This window comes from Chiloscyllium plagiosum, unplaced genomic scaffold, assembly GCF_037043375.1.
Source record: "Chiloscyllium plagiosum isolate Xiang-an unplaced genomic scaffold, Cpla_swu_hap1 HiC_scaffold_26, whole genome shotgun sequence".
Taxonomy (NCBI): domain Eukaryota; kingdom Metazoa; phylum Chordata; class Chondrichthyes; order Orectolobiformes; family Hemiscylliidae; genus Chiloscyllium; species Chiloscyllium plagiosum.
The window spans coordinates 4,729,335-4,756,307 of record NW_028270164.1 but is presented as its reverse complement, the minus strand read 5'-3'; positions in this window follow the sequence as shown (position 1 = coordinate 4,756,307).

The window sequence follows — 26,973 nt, the reverse complement described above, 5'->3', positions numbered from 1 at the left end:
GGGCAATAAATGCTCACTCAGCCAGCGATGCCCACATCCTGTGAATGGGTACAGAAAAAAATCATTCACAGGTTACTGTAGCTCGATGTGGAGTCACATGTGGATCCATTTCTCAAGCAATGATAGATGGTGAAGGGTAGTTATGGGTTATGTTATGGAGCAGAAAATCAGAGGGCTAGACCAATCAGTTAGCTGTTAAAGATAAGTTCAAACCTTACCATGAAGGTATATTCGTGGGAAGTGGGTATCAGTAACTGGGACAATGTTTATTGCCCCTTGAGAAGGTGGGGGTGAGCTGCCTTCTTGACCCGCTGCATTCCACCTGCTGTGGGTAGACCCACAATGCCCTTAGGGAAGAAATTTCGAGATTTGAACCAGTGACAACAAAAGAGAGGAGGTATATTTCCAAACCAGGATGGTGAATAGAGGAGAACTTTCTTCAGAAGAGTTATAGCAGACTCGAAATATTACCTTGACTTCTCTCTCTGTAGATGCTGTCAGATCTGCTGAGTTACTCCAACACTTTCTATTTGGATTTAAGTCAGAGTCAGTTTCTGTTTCTTGTTTGATCTGATTTCATTCCTTTTTATCAGAGTTTGAAACATTTCAGTAAAATGAGAGACTTACTCAGTCATTTCAGAGAGCAGCCGACCCAGTGGGTGTGGAGTCACAGATAGGCCAGATAAGGTAAAGCTGGGAGTTAGTTGAAACTTTATTGCTGGAACAGCACAGCAGGTCAGGCAGCATCCAGGGAACAGGAGATTCGACGTTTCGGGCACAGGCCCTTCTTCAGGAATGAGCAGGGAGTGTTCAGCAGGAGAAGATAAAAGGTAGGGAGGAGGGACTTGGAGGAGGGGAGTTGGAAATGTGATAGGTGGAAAGAGGTCAAGGTGAGGGTGATAGGTCGGAGTAGGGTGGAGGCGGAGAGGTCAAGAAGAAGACTGCAGGTCAGGAAGGCGGTGCCGGGCTGGAAGGATCCGGCTGAGACAAGGTGGGGGGAGGGGGGATGAAGAAACTGGTGAAGTCCAAGTTTATCCCCTGCGGTTGGAGGGTTCCCAGTCGGAAGATAAGACGCTCCTCCTCCGACCGTCGGGTTGTTGTGGTTTGGCGGTGGATGAGTCCAATGACCTGCATATCCTCGGTGGAGTGGGAGGGGGAGTTGAAATGCTGTGCCACAGGTTGGTTGGGTTGGTTCGTCCGGGTGGCCCAGAGGTGCTCCCTGAATCGCTCCGCAAGTAGGCGGCCTGTCTCCCCAATATAGAGGAGGCCACACCGGCTGCAGCGGATGCAGTAGATGATGTGGGTGGAGGTGCAGGTGAATCTGTGGCGGATATGGAAGTTTCCCTTGGGGCCTTGGAGAGAAGTGAGGGGGGAGGTGTGGGCGCAAGTGTTGCACCTCCTGGGTGCAACACTTGCGCCCACACCTCCCCCCTCACTTCTCTCCAAGGCCCCAAGGGAAACTTCCATATCCGCCACAGATTCACCTGCACCTCCACCCACATCATCTACTGCATCCGCTGCAGCCGGTGTGGCCTCCTCTATATTGGGGAGACAGGCCGCCTACTTGCGGAGCGATTCAGGGAGCACCTCTGGGCCACCCGGACGAACCAACCCAACCAACCTGTGGCACAGCATTTCAACTCCCCCTCCCACTCCACCGAGGATATGCAGGTCATTGGACTCATCCACCGCCAAACCACAACAACCCGACGGTCGGAGGAGGAGCGTCTTATCTTCCGACTGGGAACCCTCCAACCGCAGGGGATGAACTTGGACTTCACCAGTTTCTTCATCCCCCCTCCCCCCACCTTGTCTCAGCCGGATCCTTCCAGCCCGGCACCGCCTTCCTGACCTGCAGTCTTCTTCTTGACCTCTCCGCCTCCACCCTACTCCGACCTATCACCCTCACCTTGACCTCTTTCCACCTATCACATTTCCAACTCCCCTCCTCCAAGTCCCTCCTCCCTACCTTTTATCTTCTCCTGCTGAACACTCCCTGCTCATTCCTGAAGAAGGGCCTGTGCCCGAAACGTCGAATCTCCTGTTCCCTGGATGCTGCCTGACCTGCTGTGCTGTTCCAGCAATAAAGTTTCAACTTTGATCTCCAGCATCTGCAGACCTCACTTTCTCCTCAAAGCTGGGAGTTATCCTTATCCTTTTCACAAGATAAAGAATGGAAAGCTGGAAATCAGGAAAACAAAAACAGGAATTGCTGGAAGAGCTTGGCAGGTCTGGCAGCATCTGTGGAGAGAAATCAGAGTTAACGTTTCGGGCCTAGTGATTCCCTGCAATATGGAAGGAGGCCATTCTGCCCATTGAGTTTACACTGACCTTCTGAAGACAGTCCCACCCAGACACCATCCCCACCCTATCCTTGTAACCTGGCATTTTCCGTGGATACCCCGCCGAGCCTGCACAATAATACAGGGCAATGTAGCATGGTCAACCCAGCTAACCTGCTCATCTATGGACTGTGGGAGGAAACTGGAGCATCCAGTGGAAACCCACACAGACAGGGGAAGATTTTGCAAACTCCATACTGACAGTGACCCGAGGTTGGTTCAACATTTAACAACAAACAATTTCTGAATTCTCGATACAGGATCCAGAAGGTCCCATGTTGAATCTATTTTGTTCTCTCCGTGTTATATGTCAAGTCAGTATCTCCTATTTTCGTTTTTATTTATGAGATCTAACAATTCAAATATGGAATCACCATCATAATGTGACAGAGTAATGCACAGCATCAAATTACCTTGGACGCAGGGCCCATGAATCTGATCACTGGCTCAAAGACAAGCTCAATCACTGGAGACTAATCTGCCCATAAAATGTTTAATAACCTTTCTACTGTGTGTGACTGACCTGACACTAACTGGGCTAATCAGGAATCTCATGAACTACAGAATATGAACTGCCAAATCATCTTAACAGCAGGCAATGAATGAGTCCGGCTGTAATTCCTTCAGTGAAAGGGCCTCTTCTTGTGATGAATGGCTTCTTGGTTTGGATTTGTACATGAGACGGGAGGAAAGATTCCTGCCCATGCTGACTGAATGGGGTGTGTGTGTGTGAGAGAGAGTGTGCCTGTGTGCATGTGTGTATGTGTGAGAGTATGTGTGTGAGTGTGAGAGCGTGTGTGTGAGAGAGAGAGTGAGACAGTGTGTGTGTGAGTGTGTGTCTGTGTGTGTGAGTGTGTGTCTGTGTGTGAGTGTGTGTGTGAGTGTGTGTGTGAGTGTGTATATGTGTGTCTGTGTGAGAGTATGTGTGTGTGTGTGAATGTGAGAGAGAGTGTGTGTGTATGTGTGTGTGCATCTGTGTGGGTGAGAGAGTGTGTGTGTAACAGAGAGTGTGTGTGTGTGTGTTTGTGTGTGAGAGTGTGTGTGCATATGTGTGTGTGTATGAGTGTGTGAGATAGAGAGTGAGTGTGTGTGTATGTGTGTGTGTATGAGTGTGTGAGAGTGTGTGTGTATATGTGTGTGTGTGAGTGTGTGTGTCTGTGTGTGCGTGTGTGAGTGTCTGTGTGTCTGAGTGTGTGTGTGAGTGTGTGTGTGTGTGTGAGTGTGTGTATGTGTGTGTGTCTGTGTGTGTGTGAGAGAGTGAGAGTGTGTGTGTAATAGTGAGTAAGTGAGTGTGTGTGTCTGTGTGTGTGTCAGTGTGTGTTTGTGAGTGTGTTTGTGTGTGAGTGTGTGTGTATGTGTGTCTGTGTGTCTGTGTGTCTATGTGTGTGTGTGTGTATGTGTGTCTGTGAGTGTGTGTATGTGTGTGTGTGAGTGTGTGAGTGTGAGTCAGTGTGAGTGTGTGTGTTTGTGAGTGTGTGTGTGTGTGAGTGTGTGAGTGTGAGTCAGTGTGAGTGTGTGTGTTTGTGAGTGTGTGTGTGTGAGTGTGTGTATGTGTGTGTGTGAGTGTGTGTGTGTGAGTGTGAGTCCACATTGGCTCCCACATGTCCACCAGATCGATGACAACTGGACACCCCGACCTTATCTGGGCATTGTGCCCGATGCCTACACATCCACCTCAAGGACACCTGCAAATGGCCCAAGCAGATGGTGGACATTGGCACTGCCAACTGGGAGAGATGCTGATGGCCATGACCAAAAGATAAGTAGACATAAGAGCAGGAGAAGGCCATTCAGCCCATTGAGTCTGTCCATCCTTCAATGAGTTCATGGCTGATTTGATAATCCTGATCTGCACTTTCACACTTTTTCCCCTCATTATCCCTGACTTCCTTACCTCAGGACTGTCACTTGAAAGTTCTGGGATTTACATATTAATCAATCAAAACCTGCATCCCCTTTCTAAGTGATTAAAGACTTAACAGCAGTCTGCGTTTTTTTTCAATACATTGCATCAGTTGTATGACACTTTGATCTTTTACTATAAATTTAGTGTTCTTTGGTTCTGCCCCACTAGCTACCTGACGAAGGAGCTAGTACTTTCAAATAAACCTGTTGGACTATAACCTGGTGTTATGTGATTTTTAATTTTGCCCACCCCTGGCACTGCCACATCACTCTGAACTCCAGGCTGACTATCTGGAAGGACACTGGGAGAGGTGAGCAGTAAGATAAAGCTCCACTGACTGAGAAGACGGCCCACAGAAAACAGAGGCTGGTGAATCAAATCACCCCCACCCCCCACTGCCCCCCTGCGCAGCCAAGCCCACTGAGATGGCTGTCAGACTGGAGCTCCAGACAGAGTTTAACACAGAGGTGGCCATCAAGATGCAAACCATTGTCACATGACATGACAGACAGCCACTGTACCCAGTCCAGACTCAAAACATTAACTCTGTTTCTCTCTGCATAGATGCTGCCAAACCTGCTGAGTTTCCCTAGCACTGAATTTTTATGCTGATGTATCCAATTGGCATTTGCAGCAATATCATGACTTTACCCCTAAATGAGCCCATTCTGCAGGAATAGAGGAAGCAACAATTTTTTAAAAATCAATTGGGCGCAATATAGCATCCTGTTCCACACTTTCAGATGTTCAGACACTGCAAATTGTGGCCAATTCAAACTGACTGGCTCTCTCGGTCCTAACCTCTCGAATTCCTTCCATGTAGCTCTCAAACTCTCTTCTACTCTCTCTCACTTAAAAACTTAGCCAAGTATTCAGTCTCAGAAATGAATGCAAACGGAACGTGCCATTGGGACTAATGCGATTGGAATTTACCACAAATGTCCACACCTTTAAATTGGTGCTGTATGTTAGGATCCCAACCAATGCTATTACTGAACGAGTCATGTGGCCAATATCTCCTTATATGGCCAAGGTGTCATATATTATCTGAGTAAAATATCTTGGGCATTTTATTCCATTAAAGATGCTGTTTGGTGTAGTACATGAATAATTCATAACTTGATGTAAAGTCTGTGATTTTGTATGTTTTGGTATCATTCAGTTTTGAGTTTGTGATTGAGTGAGTGACACGTGGTTGTTGGTCAGTGTCAATGAAAGGATCGAATGGTTGACTTTTTTTCTTTAAGAAAAACAGTCTGAGAGAGAGAGTTCTTGGTGACTAAAAGGAATTTACTTGCAAGGGGCAAGTCTTTATCGGTGAAGAAAGTAAACAGATGTGCATCAGAAGATCAAAGATTGATTTCTTTGTTAGAAACAAGAACAGAAGTTGCTGGAAAAGCTCAGTAGGTCTGACAGCGTCTGTGCAGAGAAATCAGAGTTAATGTTTCGGGTCGAGTGACTCTTCCTCGGAACTCCTCCAGAATGTTGCTGAGTTTTTCCAGCAATTTCTGTTTTGGTTTCTGGTTTCCAGCATCTGCAGTTCTTACCTTTTTTATCTCTTTATTTCTTTTGATTTGAGGAACATCTAGTTGAAAATCTTTTGGGTATTAGTTTGGGGCAGTTTTGGAGATATTTTGGCTGAAGTTGGAGAAAATTGCCAAGAAAGGGAACTAGTTTCGAATGATTAAGCAGCAGATTATCTCAGTGCAAGGAGGTGCATTTCAAAGTTTCAAACCAGAAGTAATTGGTCAAAACCCTGAAGGGATTATTTGAAGCAGAGCAAGTCTGACCACAATTGTGTGAAGATTCAAAGAAGAGGTGATCAGATTCTCAAGATTGGGAACTGAAGCCACAGTTAAATTGAACTGGGATACATAAGGATGTGAATACTGTAAGGAATTGCTGTTGGAATTAATAAGCTTGGAATTTATTGTATATTTCAAAACCTTTAAATTGGTGTTATAAGTTAGGATGCCACCAAATGCAATTACTGAACATGTACTGAAACTTGGCTTGGTAGATCATATTTTGTTTTGTTTTAATTTTAACAAAGATGTCTATCACTGAAACAAAAGAATGCAACTTTGCTTTAACAATTAAACAGCAATTTATTAGCAAAAGAAATTAAGATTAAATGGAATAAACCAAACAGTCCACTCATAAATTCAAAGATTTTTAAACAAACAGTAAAAGTATTATCCCCTTAATTCCAAACACTCTGTTATAAATTGAAAAGAAAATCAACAGCTTTTACACAGTATTCATGCACTTTGTGTGTCCAGCAGTTTGAGCAGATGACCTGGAATTAAGATAGAGGAGGTGGTCTCTCTGTGAAGGAGATGAAGTAGGTGGATGGTCACTTTGTGAAGGAGATGAAGATGACGTGGATGAAGATGAAGATGACGTAGGTGGATCAGATCGGTGAAACGGACTATGGGGATTAATGCTGAGAGACAGCAATGGATATGGGTCTGGAAGGACACCATTGCTTCATCACATCTTTGTGTTAATTTTTGGATTTTGTTTTGCCAAAATGGATGGTTGTGATAATGGCATTGACTGAGTAAGCAAGTGACAGTGAATTGGGAACCATTACTAGGCCAGGTCTCCTGAGAAAAGATGGGTTGAGAGGACATTTGCTAGAGCTGTTCAAGATGATAGGGCATCTGGACGGAGTTGTCAGGGAAAAATGGCAGAAGGATCACAAACAAAGGGATACTAATTTAAGGAAAATCTGTTGGAGTCTGGATATCAAACAATGACGAGACAGAATACAGGAAGGAGCTAGAACGCTTGGTGTTGTGCTGCAATGATAATAATCTTCCCTCAATGTCAGCAAAACTAAAGAACCAATCATCGACTTCAGGAAGAAGGGAAGACATGCCCCTCACTGGAGCTGAGGTGGAGAGAGTTGAGAATGACAAGTTCCTGGGAGTGGTGATCACCTACAACCTGTGCTGGTCCATCCATGTAGATGCGACAGTCAAGAAAGCACAACAACACCTCTTCTTCCTCAGGCAGCTCTGGAAATTCGGCATGTCCTCACCAACCTTTACAGATGTACCATAGAAGGCATTCTATCTGGATGCATCATGGCTTAGCATGACAACTACTAGGCCAGGACTATAAGAATCTACAGTGAGTTGTGAACACAGCCCAGACCATCACACAAACCAACGTCCCATCCACTGACTCCATCTACACAGCCCATCGCCACAGAAAGCAGCCATCATCAGAGACCCCCACCCACTCCAGTTATAATCTCTTCCAACCTCTTCCATCGGGCAGAAGATACAAAAACCTGAAACATGTGTAACAGCAGATTCGTGAACAGCTTGTTCCTCACTGTTATTAGATTGATGAGTGAACCTCTCAAAGTTCAGACCCCTCAAATTTCAAATCTAAAGTTGACCTTGCTTTGTGCACCTTCTTTGCAGCTGTAACTTTGTTTTCCTCACTCTGTTCCATCAGCTGATGATCTTGTGGCTTTGGATGATATGATCTCCTGTACTGCACACAAAGCAAAACTTTTCATTCTACTTCGGTACAAGAGGCAACAATAAATCAAATCAAATCAAATTAAATCAAATCAAATCAAAGGAATTGGAGGTGATGTGTTGTTTAACCTTTCTCTGTAGTGAATAGTTAGCATCTAAAAATGCATTGCTTGGTAGAGAGATGGAGGCAGATTTATTTATAACCTTCAAAAGGAAGTTTCTCAACAGAGAATATTTGGAGGGCTGTGGGGTGGGGGTAGAGAATGGCAATGGAATGGACTTAGCTGACTTGTCCTGGCAGAGATGGGCCAAATGGCCTCTCTCCATGCTGTAATTGTTCTGTGTATGTAGTCCAGAATTAGTCAGCTTCTGATTGGTTTTTATTTCACATCAGGTTCAATCACTATTTTATATTGCCTACAGTCAGTCACTCCTGCACTGACCCATTACTAATCATCTACCCACAGGCTGCTGCTGATAAACCTTTTGTCATAAATGACGCTCGTTGACAAATTGGATTATTTTTGTGTGCATTTTAAATCCTTTTAATTATATGTATAATAGTCACTTAGCAGTCGAGGGGAATCATCACAATTCCAAATTCTAGCAATCAGAGGGAAGATGTGCAGACTGCACCCCGGCAGCAGTATTGTCTTGCTGCCTTAAGATTCGGGAGAAGCTGTTCGGGAGGCAGGTCTCCACACAGAAGATTGTGTAAAACTGTCCAAAGAAAACCTATCAAGGCAAGGGTTTGGGAAGGTAGCAATACATCACCCAGAGCCCGATTGTACGTCTGAGTAACATGGGCAGCACAGTGCCTCACAGCGCCAGGGACCCGGGTTCGATTCCCACCTTGGGCGACTGCCTGTGTGGAGTTTGCACATTCTCCCCATGTCTGCGTGGGTTTCCTCCGGTTTCCTCCCACAGTCCAAATATGTGCAGGTCAGGTGAATTGGCCATGCTAAATTGCCCATAGTATTAGCTGCATTAGTCAGGGGTAAATATAGGGTAGGGGAATGGGTCTGGGTGGGTTACTCTTCAGAGGGTCGGTGTGGACTTGTTGGGCCATAAGACCATAAGACATAGGAGTAGAAGTAAGGCCATTCGGCCCATCAAGTCCACTCCGCCATTCAATCATGGTTGATGGGCATTTCAACTCCACTTACCCGCAGTCTCCCCGTAGCCCTTAATTCCTTGTGACATCAAGAATTTATCAATCTCTGCCTTGAAGACATTTAGCGTCCCAGCCTCCACTGCACTCCGCTGAATTCCACAGGCCCACCACTCTCTGGCTGAAGAAATGTCTCTGCATTTCTGTTCTGAACTTACCCCCTCTAATTCTAAGGCTGTGTCCACAGGTCCTCGTCTCCTCGCCTAACGGAAACAATTTCCTAGCGTCCACCTCTCCAAGCCATGTATTATCTTGTAAGTTTCTATTAGATCTCCCCTTAATCTTCTAAACTCCAATGAATATAATCGCAGGATCATCAGCTGTTCCTCGTATGTTAGACCTACCATTCCAGGGATCATCCGTGTGAATCTCTGCTGGATACGCTCCAGTGCCAGTATGTCCTTCCTGAGGTGTGGGGACCAAAACTGGACACAGTACTCCAAATGGGGCCTAACCAGAGCTTTATAAAGTCTCAGTAGCACAACAGTGCTTTTATATTCCAACCCTCTTGAGATAAATGGCAACATTGCATTCGCTTTCTTAATCACGGACTCAACCTGCATGTTTACCTTTAGAGAATCCTCAACTAGCACTCCCAGATCCCTCTGTACTTTGGCTTTATGAATTTTCTCACCATTTAGAAAGTAGTCCATGCTTGTATTCTTTTTTCCAAAGTGCAAGACCTCGTACTTGCTCACATTGAATTCCATCAACCATTTCCTGGACCACTCTCCCAAACTGTCTAGATCCTTCTGCAGCCTCCCCACTTCCTCAGTACTACCTGCCTGTCCACCTAACTTCATATCATCGGCAAACTTCACCAGAATGCCCCCAGTCCCTTCATCCAGATCATTAATATATAACGTGAACAGCTGAGGCCCCAACACTGAACCCTGCGGGACACCGCTTGTCACCGGCTGCCATTCCGAAAAAGAACCTTTTATCCCAACTCTCTGCCTTCTTCAGACAGCCAATCCTGCCAAAGAGCCTTTTCCCACACTATAGGGATTCTAATGCTCTCCTTCTGTTCCTCTATTCTACCCATTTCAGGAAAATTCAGCTGGACACTGAGGAAAGTAAATCAATGCTGGATCATACACTGAATCCCTGATCCTCCAATAATGCTTTGGTTATCTCTGAGAATATGAACTTCTACAAAAAGCCTTGCTTCCAAAAAGATTAACAAGTGTTCCAGGAAAGCTGCCATTTCTTCCAGCTGCCGAGTCCATTCGTATTATTGGTCCCATTCTCTATCAACAATACATTCAAACCTCTCTCTCATTTTTACCTGGGAACCTGGGGAGCCTACAGTATGCTTTGGATATCTCCAGGACAATGAATTGGTCAAACAGAGTTGACTTGGCAATGTCTCTTCTCCAGTAGTAGAAATTGTTGTTCACAGAAATTGTTGTCACGGTCCTCCTGGGAGTTTCCTGTCCTGACCATATTCAGAATTGAGCAGTTGCTTTGGGAGTCAGGGGTTAGGAACATTGTGCCCCACCTCAGGTTGAGTTGGTTCTGAATGATCAGGAGGACATAATTACTGGGTCATCTTTTTTCCTACCAGACTTGGAGAATCTGGTCAGGGCTCCTCTCCTGCAGTGCTCTTGGAATTACATTGAGCTTCGAACATTTTAAATCCAGATTTAAGCACAGGCACAGCTCATTTGTCCCAGCTGGTCCATGCTCTGCTTGTGTTCCTCATGTTCTCTTCCTACTTTATTTAATCACACATCCTCCATCCTTCCTGCCTTTCCGCTTCATGCATTCCCATTAAATTCATCTATTGCATTCCCTTGGCGATTTCTATGTGCTGGAGAATTTCATACTCTCATCTCTCTTCCCGTCAATTCTCCCAGGAATGTCATAATCTGCACTTGTATAGTGAGGAATGTGGCATTCCGTCTGCATTGCTAGCACCAATGCCCTAAACCTGCTGGGATAGGGAGAGTCTGTGTTATGTATAAAACGCAGCTCCCTTCACATTGCCCCAGTGATGTACCTCAACCCAGATCACTGCTGGTTTCCCTCACTTCCCAGCTTCAGTTTCCTGCCCTCTCTAACCTGTGCAATGATATCCAAACAGCTCTACTTTTGGGGTAAATCTGTGTAACCGTATTTACCGGATTCAGAAGACTGACCTGAATCCATCTCATTTCAGTGTGCTTTGTGACATTTTCATCTAGGTTGTAACTGGATTCAAAATGATGTCCCTAAAGTGGAAGGCTTTTGTCCAAATATTCAGCATCACCTAGATATTGATCCACATTGAAACATTACGTAATGTAAACCTCTGCAGGGATATGGAAGCACTCCAGTTTTAGTCAAAGGAAGACTCCCTTGAGAAGATCATGACTAGCTGTACGATATCATTATCTCTCTCTTGAAAACATTCTTATAATGCCTTTCTACAGCTAAATCGATGAAGTCAGCCTTGTTCCTAACTTAAGTTTGAGAAAAGTGATTAACTGGGAGGTCTGTATGCACCAACAAACTATACCTACATTGTATCTTTAAAAGTAAATTGTGTCCAGGCACTTCCCAGGAATTCTACTCGACGATGTCCAACTCTGAGTTACATTCGGACAGGTGGACATAAGGTTGGTTCATGAAGGTACGTTTTTAAAAGGAGGATAGAGAGGTAGAAGAGAGGGGTCGGGAGGAGGTTTCAGAGCTCAGGGCCAAGGTGGAGTAGTGAAAAGGCTAGAACTGAGAATTAGGGGAGCGCAGAGACGCTGGAGAATCTGGTTGAGGGTGTGGAGACACAGAGGAGTGAGAGAGAATTTAAGATCAAGGTGTGGCCGAGCTAAGGGTCAGAGCACAGGAGTAAAGGATCGACATCTCAACTGAAGCAGATGTTTCAGGTGCTCCACCAAATGTTGTCCAAAGACACCAAGAAGATGTCATCTGGTTTTCTTCTGACAGGACCTCGGGTTTCTATTTATCAAGTGACCATTTGATATACAAAATAGGCATGAGCACAAACATGGTCCAAAACAAATCTCCCAGTGAGAATTTCTGTGCAGGAGCTCAGCCCCAACTTTGGTGGGTAGCTCCTGTGTCTCTGCAGGCAGCCAGTGGGACTGCAGTGACAATCCGTCTAGCAACAGCCTCTGACTGGGACAGTAACTCAGTGAAGCTGCCACCAAGATAGAGAGAAAGAGAGTGGGGGGGGAATGACTACATAATGTTTTCTTTCTCTGCAAGGGACTTAAAGGTCAAATCGCAGCTATCAGAGAAGAAATTCCTTTGACAGCACAGGGTGGGGGGCAGGCATGGAGTCACCCTGAAACCTCTGGAGACTTGATGAGGCCAACCTTGAGCCCATCCTCAGAAGCCACTGGGAAGCCAGCTGTGGAGGTGCTGAGGACCATCGGTCCCCCGATGGCAAAATGCCAGTCACTTGCACAGATTACAGTTAACTGGATCTCTAATTGGCTGAGTTACTGCCACTTCCACTGCAGGGTCAATGGTCCAATGGCAGGGCAGCATTGGGAGCTGATTGATTAATGATTGATTGATGATTTCTTATGTTCTGTACTGGCTGATTACTGGGCTCCAGCCAGAATTAAGAACATTCAAACTCATCATTTGCCCCAACCCAGCAGGGTATGGTGGCTCAGTGGTTAGCACTGCTGCCTCAGTGCCCAGGGACTTGGGTTCAGTTCCAGCCTTGGGTGACTGTCTGGGTGGAATTTGCATATTCCCCTCTGTTTCTTCTGGGTGCTCTGTGGTTTCCTTCTGCAGCAACGTCCAAAGATGTGCAGGTTAGCCCGGAGAGGAGTGAGATGCTGTGTGAACAGCAGAGTAGCCTCCTTTTCCTGTACTATAGGGGATGCTATGAACAGAGGTGTTTTATTCTGAAGCTGAAACTGATCTGAATAAAGCCCGTAAGCACTGGTTGTGCCCTCCCCACTGACATGAGACTGACCTGTTCAAGGGGCTCTGCCCCAACACAGCACACACCAGCTCTAACACACAGCAGCTTTCAGGAAGACTGATCTCTTTGGGGAACCAACACCTACCTGTCTCCGGCAGGGGGTGGGGGGGGAGTTTTATGGTGGAGAGTGTCGCCAACAATCCTCCACTCCGGATATTTTCTCCAACAGCTTGCTCAGGGATGTTATGACACACCTGTGGAGCAGGTGGGACTTGAAACCCAGCCTCCAGGCTCAGAGATACGAACACTACCACCACGTCACAAAAGCCTCCCCTTTTGAGCTTTCGCCACAGATGGATTCGAAGCCGTTTCCCCGTGAACATTAATGGGGGGTTGATGGATTATGGCCATGTCACATTCCGATCAAATATTGAAAAGCCAAACAGCTTCAGAGTGACCAGTGCTGATGCAAACTACCTTGCTCATTTAATAGTCTAATCAATAAATTGTATCATTTCAGTAAGATCCAGAAGACAACAACAACTTGCATTCATAAGGCACCTTTTCCTTCATAAAACATTTGACTAGTTTGCGAGGAACCATACTCAGAAGAGACCTTGATGCCAGGTTATGTACCTGAAGGAATGTTGGAATAGTCAGCGAAAGCTGGTTAAAGAGATAGGTTCCTATCATTTGCCTTTGGAGGTGTGACACTGTAGTTGCTGTCCTGAGGGGTTTTTACCCTTCCCCTAGCCTGCAACAGGATTGAAATAAAGATAGATATAGCACATAAATAATTAAACGGGTTGTTGAGAACGATATTCAATCCCCTGGTCGTTAAAGGTGTCTTTTGCATTAAATCAATGTCATGGAACATCCAGCAGACTTGGTAAGGTGGACATGATCTTCCTCATTGCCCCCTCCCAGCCAGGCAGTGACACCAACCCTCTGTGCCACCCCACCCTCAGTGAGTGAGCCAGCCTGTGTACCTCCCAATAACTGAAAGGGAGCATTCCTGGGCTCGCTGAGATGCCACGACGTACTATGTAAATGCACCATTTGTCCCAGTTATGAATTTAAGTCAGGCAGATGAATGCATTTTGCTCCAAACACAAATCTTTATCAGCTCTCTGCTGGAGTTAAAACATTCAGGATCAATAAATCTCTGAAAACTAAATGTCATTCAATACGGTGAGGTCTTGCTCCCTAGTAGACATTGTTAACTTGATCGATTCTGAATCCCTGCTTTCCCTCTCAGCCACACTCTGCTCCCAGCTCCCCGCTGATTATCAATCACTCCTGCAGTCAGAGGCAATCTGTATCTACAAGCTTTAATTGAGTTACTTTGTAATTTAATTGGTTTGAACATCCCGATTGTGATGATGTATGAAGGGCAGGGATGTTGCCCGCTTAAGGAGGGGAATCTCTGTGAGCCAGGGTAATGTCTAATTCCTAGTCAGGGGCCTGCATTTCGAATAAATGCCAGCAGACCGTCCCTGGTCTGAGCAGGCAAGAATAATGGGATCTCATTATGGCATTCTCTTACATTCACCCGTGGGATTTGCGTATCACTGGCTGGGTCACTGTTGATTACCACGTGTCTTGCCATGTTTTTTATTATTCAATTATGGGCGTGTGACTTGCTGGCTGTCCCAGCATTTATTGCTCGTCCCTAGTTGCCCCTTGAGAAGGTTGGGATGAGCTGCCTTCTTGAACCTCTGCTGTCCATGTGCTGTAGGTAGGCCACAATCCAAAGATGTGCAGGTTAGGTGGATTTTGCATGGCAAATTGCAGGGTTGCAGGGATTGGGTGAGAACCTCTTCAGAGGATGAATGTGGACTTAATGGGCCGAATGGCCTCTTCTGTACTATTGGGATTCTGTGGTTCATTTCCAAGTCAGGGTGGTATGTGGTTTGGAGGAGATCTTGGAGGTGTTTCCCTTTGCCGCCCATATCCTTCTCGATGGAAGTGGTCCTGGGTTCGGAAGGTGATGTCCAAAGCAGTCTTGGTGCATTTCTGCAGTGGATCTTGTAGAAGGTACACACTGCTGCTATTGAGGGTCAGTGATGGATGTTTGTGGATGTGGAGCCAATCAAGCGGGGGCTGCTTTGTCCTGGATGGTGTCAAGTTTCTCGAGGCAAGTTGTTCTAGTTCTAAGCTTCTACCCTAGCTCCCCGAATTTCCCCATCCAGGCAAGTGGGGAATATTCCATCACACTCGTGACTTGTGCCTTGTCGATGGTGAACAGGCTTTGGGGAGTCAGGAGGAGAGTTACTCACTGCAGGATTCCCAGTCTCTGAGCTGCTCTTGTTCCAGGTTTACACAGGGACAGGGGTGAGAGCTACTCTAACATGGCAAAGCAGAGGCCACACAGGAGAGACCAGAAATTGGGCCAGACCTCTTACTTCCGAGGTGGGCTTGGTAAGCTAGACTTGAGCAGATTGACTGGGATTCAGAAAGAGATGGCGCAGTATAAAACCCACAGAGGCTGCCTCACAGCACATTGCAAGGTGCTGTCAACCATCTCAATACAACAACATCTTGCTTCAGCCCTATCTCACACCCAACCCCACTCTCACTACCCCCCGCCCCCCCAGCCTCTCTCAAGTTGCTGTTGGGTTGGAACGTTTTTGCATTGGCTGCAGGACCTTGCCATGGGTTGGTGATCGGGAGTGAGGGGTGTGTGTGTGTGTGTGTGTGTGTCAGTCAGTTTCTACCTCAGAGCAGAGGCCGACCAAGTGGGAGGACAAGGAAAGAGAGAGGGGTACTGTTCCTCCTGCCGTACGTGGGAGGTAAGGGTCGCCTCTAGTGTCCCTGCTGACTTCATTTGTGGGAAGTGCACCCAACTCCAGCTCCTCGAGAACTGTGTGAGGAAACTGGAGCTGGAGCTGGATGAACTTCAGATCATTTGGGAGGCGGAGGGGGTGATAGAGAGGAGTTACAGGGAGGTAGTTACTCCACAACCAGGTGAAGAAGGTACATGGGTTACCGCCAGGGGTAGGAAAGGGAACCGGCAGGCAGTGCAGGGATCCCCTGTGGCTGTTCCCCTCAACAACAAGTATACCGTTTTGGATACTGTTGGGGGGGGGTGGGGGGGTGATGACTTACCAGGGGTAAGCCATGGGGCACAAGTCTCTGATGCAGAGTGTGTCCCTGTTGCTCAGAAGGGAAGGGGGAAGAGGAGCAGAGCAGTAGTCATTGGGGACTCCATTGTTAGGGGGGGCATATAGGAGGTTCTGTGGGGACAAGAGAGACTCATGGTTGGTGTGTTGCCTCCCAGGTGCCAGGGTTCGTGATGTCTCTGATCATGCTTTCAGGGTCCGGGAGGGGGAGGGGGAGCAGCCCCAAGTTGTGATCCACAGAAGCACCAACGACATGGGTAGAAGGAAAGGTGGGGATCTAAGGCAGAAATTCGGGGAGCTAGGGTAGAAGCTTAGAGCAAGAACAAACAGAGTTGTTATCTCTGGTTTGTTGCCCGTGCCACGTACTAGTAAGGCGAGGGACAGAGAGAGAGAGAGAGGAGCTGAACACAAGGCTGCAGGGATGGTGCAGGGAGGGAGGGTTTTGGATTCCGGGATAATTGGAGCTCTACAAACAGGATGGTCTTCACCTGAACCAGAGGGGTACCAATATCTTGGAGGGGAACTTGGCTAATGTTCTTCACGGGGAGTTTGAACTAATGCAGCAGGGGGATGAGAACCTGAACTGTAGTTCCAGTGTTCAGGAGGTTGAGGGTAATGAGGTCAGGGATAGGTTTACAAGGTCGCGAGAGGACACCTGAATTCAGGGTATTGGTGTGCAATGTGTGTACTTCAATGTCAGGTGCACCTGGAATAAGATGGGTGAACTTGCAGCCTGGGGTTGGTTTCTGGGATTTCGATGTTGTGGCCATTTCAGAGACATGGCTAGAGGAGGGACAGGAATGGTTGTTGCACATTCCGGGATTGAGATGTTTCAGCAAGAACGGAGAAGATGGTAAAACAGGGCAGGTAGGGGGGGAAGTGTGTGGCATTGTTAATCGGGGGTGTATTACAGCAGCTGGGAGAATGTTTGAGGTTTCGTCCACTGAGGGAGTATGGGCTGAGGTTAGAAACAGGAAAGGAGCGGTCACCCTGTTGGGAGTTTTCTATAGGCCTCCGAATAGTTCCAGGGGTGTAGAGGAAAGGATAGCAAAGATGATTCTCAAGAGGAGCAAGAGTAACAGGGTATTTGTTACGGGGGACTTTAACCTCCCCAACATTGATTGGAAACACTATAGTTCAAGTAGTTTAGATGGGACAGTTTTTGTTCAATGTGTGGAGGGTTTTCTGACACAGTGTGTAGACAGGCCAACAAGGGAGCGATGCCATATTGGATTTGGTACTAGGGAATGAACCCGGCCAGGTGTTAGATTTGGAGGTAGGTGAGCACTTTAGTGATAGTGACCATAATTCGATTACATTTCCAACAGCAGTGGGCAGGGATAGGTATATACCACAGGGAAAGAGGCATAACTGGGGGAAAGGCAATTATGATGCGATTAGGCAAGATTTAGGATGCATAGGATTGAGAGGGAAACAGCAGGGAATGGACACACTTGAAATGTGGAGCTTATTCATGGAACAGCTGCTGTGGGCCCTTGATAAGTATATAACTATCAGGCAGGGAGGTGGTTGTTGAGAGAGGGAGCCATGGTTTACTAAAGAAGTTGAAACTCTTGTCAAGAGAAAGAATAAGTCTTATGTGAGGATGAGGTGTGAAGCTCAGTTAGGGGGCTTGAGAGTTATAAGTTAGCCAGAAAAGATCAAAAGAGAGAGCTAAGAAGAGCCAGGAGTGGACATGAGAAGTTGTTGGTGGATAAAATCAAGGCAAACTCTAAGGCCTTCTATAGCTATATCAGGAATAAAAGTATGACTAGAGTAAGATTAGAGCCAATCAATGATAATAGTGGGAAGTTGTGTGTGGAACCTGAGGACATAGGGGAAGTGCTTAATGAATACTTTTTGTCAGTATTCACATTGGAAAAGGGTAATGTTAGTGAGAATACGGAGATCCAGGCTCCAAGATTAGATGGGATTGAAGTTGACAAAAAGGAGGTTTGAGCAATTTTGGAAGATCTGAAAATAGATAAGTCCCCTGGGCCGGACGGGATTTATCCTCAGATTCTCTCGGAAGCCCCGGGAGGAGATTGCAGAGCCTTTGGCTTTGATCTTTATGTCATCATTGTCGACACGAATCGTGCCAGAAGACTGGAGGATAGCAAATGTTACTCCTTTGTTTAAGGAGGGGAGTGGAGACAACCCTGGTAATTATAGGCCGGTGAGCCTTACTTCGATTGTGGATAAGGTGTTGGAAAAGGTTATAAGAGATAGGATTTATAATCATCTGGAAAGGAATAATTTGATTAGAGTTAGTCAACACGGTTTTGTGTGAAGGGTAGGTCATGCCTCACTAACCTTATTGAGTTCTTCGAGAAGGTGACCAAACAGGTTGGTGAAGGTAAAGTGGTTGATGTGGTGTATGTGGACTTCAGTAAGGTGTTTGGTAAGGTTCCACATGGTAGGCTATTACACAAAATATGGAGTTTCGGGATTGAAGGTGATTTAGTGGTTTGGATCATAAATTGGCTAGCTGAAAGGAGACGGAGGGTGGTGGTTGATGGGAAATGTTCATCCTGGAGCTCAGTTACCAGTGGTGTGCCACAAGGGTCTGTTTTGGGGCCACTGCTGTTTGTCATTTTTATAAATGATCTGGATGTGGGTGTAGAAGGATGGGTTAGTAAACTTGCGGATGACACTAAGGTAGGTAGAGTTGTGGATAGCGCCGAAGGATGTTGTGGGTTACAGAGGAACATAAATAAGATGCAGAGCTGGGCTGAGAAGTGGCAAATGGAGATTAATGCGGAAAGGTGTGAGGTAGTTCACTTTGGAAGAAGTAACAGGAATGCAGAGTACTGGGCTAATGGTAACATTCTTGGCAGTGTAGATAAACAGAGAGATCTCAGTGTGCAGGTGCATAAATCCCTGAGAGTTGCCACCCAGGTTGTTAGGGTTGTTAAGAAGGCATATGGTGTGTTAGTGTTTATTGATAGGGGGATTGAGTTTCAGAGCCACAAGGTCATGCTGCAGCTATACTAGACACTGGTGCGGCCACACTTGGTGTATTATGTACAGTTCTGGAGGATATGGAAGCTGTGGAAAGGATTCAATGGAGATTTACTAGGATGTTGCCTGGTATGGAGGGAGGGTCTTATGAGGAAAGGCTGAGGGGCTTGAGGCTGTTTTCGTTGGAGAGAAGAAGGTTGAGAGGTGATTTAATAGAGACGTATAAGATAATCAGAGGGTTAGATATGGTGGACAGGGAGAGTCTTTTTCCTCAGATGGTGAAGGCTAACATGAGGGGACATGGCTTTAAATTGAGGGATGATAGATTTAGGACAAGTATTAGTGGTAGTTTCTTTACTCAGAGTAGTAAGGGTGAGGAACGGCCTGCCTGCAACAGTAGTAGACTTGCCGACGTTAAGAGCATTTAAATGGGCATTGGACATACATATGGATAATAACGGAATGGTGTAGGTTAGATGGGCATCAGATTATTTTCACAGGTTGGTGCAACATGGAGGGCCGAAGGGCCTGAATTGCACTGTAACATTCTATGTTCTATGTAGAGAGAGAGAGAATGAGAGCAAAAGATGTTGGAATAAAGATTGAGAGACAGAGGAGGAAATGAAATGAAGGAGGGAAGGGAGTGAACGAGACACATGAGGGACATGAGCGGGCGGTGGTGACTTTGTCAGAAATACCCATCTGGTCCCCTCATGTCCGTTTGGGCAGGAATCTGCCATCTCCTTACCTCGTCTGGCTGAGGTGTGACTGCAGACCCACAGCAATGTGATTGTCTCTCAACTGCTCTCTGGGCAATTAGGGACAGGCAATTAATGCCAGGCCTGGACAGAGACAGCCACATCCTGTGAATGAACAAAAGGAATGAGAAAGAGGCAATTAGAGAGAGAGAAAGAGAGAGAGAGGGAGAGAGACAGTAGAAGATGGAATGAGAGTGTGGTGATTGTAACTCCAGGTGGAGTTCATATACTCAGAGTTCCCTGATTGTGGCTGTTCCTTTGGTCCAATCAGGGAGTCCTGGCTGACAGAGATAAGCAACAGGAGTGTGTATTATATGCATGGTTTCTTACATAATTGGACTGTCTTTTATGTACAAGTGTCATTGTTCCTGTTTGTAATGATTGAAACTGGGATTTGAGGTTTGTTCTCATCTCCCTGAAAACTGGTTGAATGTCAGGGTTTGGGGCTTGGCTTTGCCATTCCCTCCCTTATACAGCTGTAAATGTTAACTGTTTTGCAAACTGTGAATTGTATAATAAAATATAATGAACAGGGAAAAATAAATAAACAGGAATGTGAGAGGTTCTGTTCACTCTGAGACCTGCCTCAGAGAGCTGGATCAGTGTGTGCGCGCGTGCAAGGACTCTCCTCCTTGACTATGTCTGAGAGGAATGGGACTGTCCCTGGACCAGCTGCCCCACATTCTGAGAGGAAGGAAGGAAGGAAGGAAAGAGGAGGAAGGAGGAGGAGGAGAAGGAGGAGGAGGAGGAAGAAGGAGGAGGAGGAAGAAGGAGGAGGAGGAAGAAGGAGGAGGAAGGAGGAAGAAGGAGGAGGAAGGAGGAGGAATGAGGAGGAAGAGGAGGAAGGAAGAGGAGGAAGGAGGAGGGAGGAGGAGGGGGGAGGAGGAGAGGAAGGAGGGGGAGGAGGAGAGGAAGGAGGAGGAAGAAGGAGGAGGAAGAAGGAGGAGGAAGAAGGAGAAGAGGAAGGAGAAGAGGATGGAGAAGAGGAAGGAGAAGAGGAAGGAGAGGAGGAGGGAGGAGGGGAGGAGGGAGGAGGGAGGAGGGAGAAGGGAGGAGGGGGAAGGAGGAAGGAGGAGGAGGAAGGAGGAGGAAGGAGAAGAGGAAGGAGAAGAGGAAGGAGAAGAGAAAGGAGAAGAGGGGGGAGGGGGGGAGGAGGAGGAAGGAGGAAGGAGGAAGGAGGAAGGAGGTAGGAGGAGGAAGGAGGAGGAAGGAGGAGGAGGAGGAAGGAGGAGGAAGGGGGAGGAAGGAGGAGAAGAGGAAGGAGAAAAGGAAGGAGAAGAGGAGGGAGAAGAGGAGGGAGAAGAGGAGCGAGGAGGGAGGAGGGAGGAGGGAGGAAGGAGAAGAGGAAGGAGAAGAGGAAGGAGAAGAGGAAGGAGAAGGGGGGAGGGGGGAGGGGGAGGGAGGAGGAGGGAGGGAGGAGGAGGGAGGAGGAGGAAGGAGCAGGAAGGAGGAGGAACGAGCAGGAAGGAGGAGGAGGCAGGAGGAGGAGGAGGGAGGAGGAGGAGAGAGGAGGAGGAGGGAAGAGGAGGAGGGAAGAGGAGGAGGGAGGAAGGAGGGAGAAGGAGGGAGGAGGAGGGAGGAGGAGGGAGGAGGAGGAGAAAGGAGGAGGAGGAGGGAGGAGGAGGGAGGAGGAGGGAGGAGGAGGGAGGAGGAAGGAGGAGGAAGGAGGAGGGAGGAGAGAGGGAGGAGGGAGGAGGGAGGAGGGGGGAGGAGGAGGGAGGAGGGGGAGGAGGGAGGAGGAGGGAGAAGGAGGGAGGAAGGAGGAAGGAGGAAGGAGGAGGAGGGAGGAGAAGGGAGGAGGGAGGAGGAAGGAGGAAGGAGGGGGGAGGAGGGGGGAGGAGGGGGGAGGAGGAGGGGAGGAGGGAGGAGGAGGGAGGAAGGAGGAAGGAGGAAGGAGGAGGAAGAGGGAGGAGGAAGAAGGAGGAGGAAGGAGGGAGAAGGAGGGAGGAGGAGGGAGGAGGAGGGAGGAGGAGGAGAAAGGAGGAGGAGGAGGGAGGAGGAGGGAGGAGGAGGGAGGAGGAAGGAGGAGGAAGGAGGAGGGAGGAGAGAGGGAGGAGGGAGGAGGGAGGAGGGGGAGGAGGAGGGAGGAGGGGGAGGAGGGAGGAGGAGGGAGGAGGAGGGAGGAAGGAGGAAGGAGGAAGGAGGAGGAGGGAGGAGAAGGGAGGAGGGAGGAGGAAGGAGGGGGGGAGGAGGGGGAGGAGGGGGGAAGAGGGGGGAGGAGGGGGGAGGAGGGAGGAAGGAGGAAGGAGGAAGGAGGAAGGAGGAGGAAGAGGGAGGAGGAAGAAGGAGGAGGAAGGAGGAGGAGGAGGGAGGAGGAGGAAGGAGGAGGAGGAGGGAGGAGGAGGGAGGAGGAGGAGAGAGGAGGAGGAGGGAGGAGGAGAAGGGAGGAGGGAGGAGGAAGGAGGAAGGAGGAAGGAGGAAGGAGGGGGGTGGAGGGGGGAGGAGGTGGAGGAGGGGGGAGGAGGAGGGAGAAGGAGGAGGGAGGAGGAGGGAGGAGGAGGGAGGAGGGAGGAGGAAGGAGGAAGGAGGAAGGAGGAAGGGAGGAGTGGAGAGGAGGGGGAGGAGGGGGGAGGAGGGAGGAGGAGGAGGGAGGAAGAGGAGGGAGGAGGAGGAGGGAGGAGGAGGAGGAGGGAGGAGGAGGAGGAGGAGGAAGGAGGAGGAGGAGGAGGGAGGAGGAGGGAGGAGGGAGGAGGGAGGAGGGAGGAGGAGGGAGGAGGAGGGGGGAGGAGGGAGGAGGAGGGAGGGGGAGGGAGGGAGGGAGGGAGGGGGGTAGGGAGGGGGAGGGAGGAGGGAGGAGGGAGGAGGAGGGAGGAGGGAGGAGGAGGAGGAGGAAGGAGGAGGAGGGAGGAGGAGGGAGGAGGAGGGGGAGGAGGGGGGAGGGGGGGAGGGGGGAGGAGGAGGGAGGAAGGAGGGAGGAAGGAGGGAGGAGGGAGGGAGGAGGGAGGAGGTAGGAGGAGGGAGGAGGAGGAGGGAGGAGGAGGGAGGAGGGAGGAGGAGGAAGGAGAAGGAGGGAGGAGGGAGGAGGGAGGAGGAAGGAGGAGGAGAAAGGAGGAGGAAGAAGGAGGAGGAAGAAGGAGGAGGAAGGAGGAGGAAGGAAGAAGGAAGGAGGGAGGAGGAGGGAGGAAGAGGGAGGAGGAGGGAGGAGGAGGAGGAAGGAGGAGGAAGGAGGAGGAGGAAGAAGGAGGAGGGAGGAGGAGGAGGGAGGAGGAGGAGGGAGGAGGAGGGAGGAGGATGGAGGAGGAGGGAGGAGGAGGAGGAAGGAGGAGGAAGGAGGAGGGAGGAGGAGGAGGGAGGAGGGGAGGAGGGAGGAGGAAGGAGGAAGGAGAAGGGGGAAGGGGGAAGGGAGGAGTGGAGAGGAGGGGGAGGAGGGGGGAGGAGGGAGGAGGAGGAGGGAGGAAGAGGAGGGAGGAGGAGGAGGGGGAGGAGGAGGAGGAGGGAGGAGGAGGAGGAGGAGGAAGGAGGAGGAGGAGGAGGGAGGAGGAGGGAGGAGGGAGGAGGGTGGAGGAGGGAGGAGGAGGGGGGAGGAGGGAGGAGGAGGGAGGGGGAGGGAGGGAGGGAGGGGGGTAGGAGGGGGAGGGAGGAGGGAGGAGGGAGGAGGAGGGAGGAGGGAGGAGGAGGAGGAGGAAGGAGGAGGAGGGAGGAGGAGGGGGAGGAGGGGGGAGGGGGGACGGGAGGAGGGGGGGAGGGGGGAGCAGGAGGGAGGAAGGAGGGAGGAAGGAGGGAGGAGGGAGGAGGGAGGAGGTAGGAGGAGGGAGGAGGAGGAGGGAGGAGGAGGGAGGAGGGAGGAGGAGGAAGGAGAAGGAGGGAGGAGGGAGGAGGGAGGAGGAAGGAGGAGGAGAAAGGAGGAGGAAGAAGGAGGAGGAAGAAGGAGGAGGAAGGAGGAGGAAGGAAGAAGGAAGGAGGGAGGAGGAGGGAGGAGGAGGGAGGAGGAGGGAGGAGGAGGAGGAAGGAGGAGGAAGGAGGAGGAGGAAGAAGGAGGAGGGAGGAGGAGGAGGGAGGAGGAGGAGGGAGGAGGAGGGAGGAGGAGGGAGGAGGAGGGAGGAGGAGGAGGAAGGAGGAGGAAGGAGGAGGGAGGAGGAGGAGGGAGGAGGGAGGAGGGAGGAGGAAGGAGGAAGGAGGAAGGAGGAAGGGGAAGGGGGAAGGGGGAAGGGGAAAGGGGGGAAGGAGGGAAGGAGGGAAGGAGGGGAAGGAGGGGAAGGAGGAGGGAGGAGGAGGGAGGAGGAGGGAGGAGGGAGGAGGAAGGAGGAAGGAGGAAGGAGGAAGGGGAAGGGGGAAGGGGGAAGGGGAAAGGGGGGAAGGAGGGAAGGAGGGAAGGAGGGGGAAGGAGGGGAAGGAGGAGGGAGGAGGAGGGAGGAGGAGGGAGGAGGAGGAAGGAGGAGGGAGGAGGAGGGAGGAAGGAGGAAGGAGGAAGGAGGAGGAGGGAGGAGAAGGGAGGAGGGAGGAGGAAGGAGGAAGGAGGGGGGGAGGAGGGGGGAGGAGGGGGGAAGAGGGGGGAGGAGGAAGGAGGAAGGAGGGGGGGAGGAGGGGGGAGGAGGGGGGAAGAGGGGGGAGGAGGAAGGAGGAGGGAGGAGGAGGGAGGAGGAGGGAGGGAGGAGGGAGGAGGGTGTTATCCTCGCTCCTCCCTCCCAGACTGTTTTTCTGGGGGCCTTGGCCCTGGGGGAGGACCTTTTCCCCGAGGAGCCGGGTGTCCCGGTGTCGGGGCCCCGAGCCTCTGCCGCCCGACGACCTGAACTCGGGGCGTTCCGGGAAGGGGTGCGCCGAGGAAGATACCGCCGGTGACCCTGGGGGTGGGGTCGCCGGGGGTTTGAGGCCGGTTGGCGGCGCCGGACCAGCCCCCATCCTCTCGGTGGGGGAGGGGTCGGTGACCGAGGGCGACCACCCAGAGGAGGGTTTGGGATCGGTGGCGGACACCGGGGACGACGCGGACTCCGTCTGCAGTCACATATTTGAGTCCCAGGTGCCCCCCACCGATCTCCCCCTCATCCCCCTCGAGGAACTCCGGGAATTTGTCGAGGAAACTCGGAGTCGCCGGGATAGAGCCCAACTGGCGCTCGACCGCTGGAGCTCAATCGAGAGAGTTTACTGGTCGGCCCTCGCTGCCCGCCAGGCACCTGGGCTCGATGTAAATGAGCGATAGCGAGTCAGGAACTTCCTGGGGGCACTCCTGGTGAGGGCGAGGGACTTCAGTGCCCCTCCCTCGTCCTCCCTGTAAATTTATACGGGTTTGTTAATTGTACCGGTGGTGGTTGCACAAAGCTTCCGACATGGAGACGACTATAGCCAGCCTCAACATCAACGGCAGCAGGGAGTCGCAGTGCAGATTCCAGACCCTCTCGGTCCTTCGGGACGGGAGGTATGCGGTGTGCTTCCTGCAAGAAACCCACACTACCCCGGGAGACGAAGCCACCTGGCTCCTGGAGTGGCGAGGAGGGGTCTACATGAGTCACCTCACCCGCAGATCTGGCGGGGTGGCTATCCTGTTGGCCCCGCGTTTTCAGCTGGAGATCTTGGGGGTCAGGGAGCCCGTGCCAGGCTGTTTGCTTCACCTGACGGTCCGGCTGGGGGGCGCGGTGCTTCACTTGGTGAACGTCTACGCTCCCCTGGCCGGGCCGAGGCAAGCGAGCTTCTTCGGAGAAGTGTCCGCTCATCTCGCCTCCATCGACGAGAACCAGTGCGTCGTCCTCGGGGGAGATTTTAACTGCGTCCTCGAGGGCAGGGACCACGGCGGTGCCCGCACTGGCTGGGCGTTGGGGAAGAGGTTGGGGGACTTGACCAAGTCCTTCGACCTGGTGGACGTCTGGCGGAATCTCCATCCCGACTCCATCGCATTCACCTTCGTGAGGCCTGGGGTCGGACCGTCCAGAATCGACCGCCTGTACGTTTCGCGGGCGTACGCCTCCTGTTTTCCGAAGGCCTCCACGCGGCAGGTGTCGTGCTCGGACCACCACCTGGTGTGGGCAGAACTCCTTCCGTTCGGCGCCAGGCTGGGCTCCGCGTACTGGCACTTTAACAACCTGCTGCTGGAGGACGAGCGGTTCCGGGACTCGTTTCGTCGTTTCTGGGCCGGCTGGAGAAGGAAGCGGGGAAGCTTCCCCTCCCTGAGGCTATGGTGGGACGTGGGCAAGGCTCACGTCCGCGTCTTCTGTCAGGAGTACGCGAGGGGGTCGACAAAGAGGTGGAAATCCAGGATCGAGGAGTTGGAGAGGGAGTTGCTCAACCTGGAGTCACGCCTCGGTCAGCCCAACGCGGACCCGGCCCTGCGCAGGGCCTACGCCGACGACGTGCTCCTCACTTTCACCGACCCGGCTGACCTGGGGAGGATGCGCGAGTGCCAGGCCGTGTACTCGGCAACGTCTTCCGCCAGGATCAACTGGGCCAAATGTTCCGGACTACTGGTCGGCCTGTGGCGGGTGGACTCTCTGCCGGAGGAGTTACGGGGGTTCAGCTGGAGTACCACCCATCTCCTCTACCTGGGGGTCTACCTCGGCCTGGCTGAGGAATCCTGGCCGGCCAACTGGCAGGAGCTGGAGGCCAAAGTCTCGGCTCGCCTAGGCCGCTGGACAGGACTGCTCCGAGTGCTATCTTACAGGAGTCGAGTGCTGGTCATAAACCAGCTGGTGGCCGCCATGCTGTGGTACCGGCTGGTCACTTTGGTCCCTCCTCCTGGCTTTGTCGCTGACATCCAGAGAACGTTGCGCAGGTTCTGAGTCTCCCTATTGAGGAGGGCGGTCAGCCGCTGGTGTGCGTCCGCACCCAGGTCGCGACGTTCCGCCTTCAGACCTTGCGGCGATACCTTTACGTTGAGCCTCCTCCTAGGTGGTGTGCCCTGGCGACATATGTTTTTCCGCCAGGTGCGTAACCTCAACTACGACACGCAGCTCCTGTTCGTCGACCGTGACGGTTTGCAGGTCGCCCTCAAGACGCTGCCTGTCTTTTACCAGGACCTGATCACTGTCTGGAACATGGTCGAATCGCGTCGCGCCTACCCTCCGGCTGGAGTAGCGGCTGTCGTCAGGGAGCCGTTGCTCAGGAATCCGCACCTCCGTACTCGCGGGTTCGAGTGGCTGTCGGAGGAGAGGGCCGCGGCGGCGAGGGTGACCAGGGTCGGGGACGTGCTGGGTGCCGGGGGCCTGGGCTGGACGCTGCCGCAGGACATAGCAGGCAGGGCGGCGGTAGACGTCCAGTACGTGGCCACCGCCATCCGACGCCTCAAAACGGCGGTGCTCGGACCCGACGTAGTACACCAGTTGGAGGACGCTCAGGTGTGCGGTGGGATCCCGTCCGAGCTCACCCCAGCCCGGACGGAATTTCACATTGGCCCCAAGGTCCCGTACTT